We start from the raw sequence: 1,496 nt of genomic DNA, 5'->3' as shown, positions 1-1,496 counted from the left end.
GTACGTGTGTATGCATGAGTGTGCTCACGCACGTGTGTGTGTGTGTGTGTGCGTGTGTGTGTGTGTGTGCATGTGCCCGTAGAGGTCAGAAGATAGTATTGAATCCTCTAGAGCTGGACTTACAGGTGATTGTGAGCCACCCAACATGGGTGCTGGGAACCAAACTCAGGTCCTCTGGAAGAGCAGCAAGCACTCTTTGCTAAGCCAGCTCTCCAGCCCCTCCTTGTTTTTTTTGTTTTGTTTTTTTTTTAAAAAAGAATGTCATGGGGCTAGAGAAATACGCAGTAGTTAAGAGCACTGGCTGCTCTTGCAGAGGACCTGGGTTCAATTCCCAGCACCCACACGGCAGTTAACAACCATCCATAACTCCAGTTCCAGGGGATCCGACACCCTCTTCTAACCTCTGTGGACACTGCATGACAGGGGTGCACTTACATGCAGGCAATACACTCCATAACTCCAGCTCCAGGGGATCCAATGCCCTCTTCTGACCTCTACAGGCATTGCACAACACAGGTGCACCTACCTGCATGTAGCAATACACTCTTACACATAAAATAAAAATAATAAATAAAATATTTTAAAAATCAAAAAAGAAAGAAAGAAAGTCATACGGCTGGAGAGAGCACTGACTGCTCTTGCAGAGGACCCATGTTTGTTTCCCAGTACCTACATGGCAGCTAACAACTGTCCCAACTCCAGTTCCAGGGGATCTGATCCCCTCTTCTGGCCTCTAACATGTGCACTTACAGATATGCAGGAAAAATATTCATACACATAAAAATAAAAACAAATAAATAGAACTTATAAAAAATACAGAATGTCACTATGTAATCCAGGCTGGTCTTCAGCTTTTGATCTTCCTGCCTCGACTTCCTGATGCCCTCTTCTGACCTCTGCAGGCACTGCACTCACATACACAAACCTATGTAAACACACACACACACACACACACACACACACACACACACACCACACAATTAACATTAAAAATAAAATCTTTTTTTTTTTGGTCTTTTTGAGACAGGGCTTCCCTAGCCGGCCTGGAACTCACTATGTAGACCAGGCAGGCCTTGAACTCACAGAGATCCACCTGCTTCTGCCTCCTGAGTGCTGGGATTAAAGGCATGCGCCACCATGCCCAGCTTAAAATAAAATATTTTTAAAGAAGGAAAAAGAAGAGGAGGAGAAAGGAAGAAAAGACAGCTGACCTTGATGCAAATGTTGAGAAGACTTCCTGGAAGAGGTGACACCTTAGTTTACTGCAGAGGACAGAGGGGACTAGTCACATGAGGGTTTCCCACAATGGGAACAGCATGTACAAAGGCCCTGGGGAGGGCAGGCTCAGGGGGAGTCGCTTCTTTTAGCTGACACCTATCATTTTTACAGGTTTCTCAGCTGAACTCTTGGTCAGCATTCATTAGCAATTCATTAACTTTGCAGTCCTCAAAGAGAGTTCACATGTGTTCACGTGCCTGCTGGGCAAGGGCCTTTAT

This window comes from Nannospalax galili, unplaced genomic scaffold (genome assembly GCF_000622305.1).
Source record: "Nannospalax galili isolate Female #2095 unplaced genomic scaffold, S.galili_v1.0 scaffold664, whole genome shotgun sequence".
NCBI lineage: Eukaryota > Metazoa > Chordata > Mammalia > Rodentia > Spalacidae > Nannospalax > Nannospalax galili.
The sequence above is the reverse complement of the archived record's forward strand: the minus strand, read 5'-3'. Positions refer to the sequence as shown.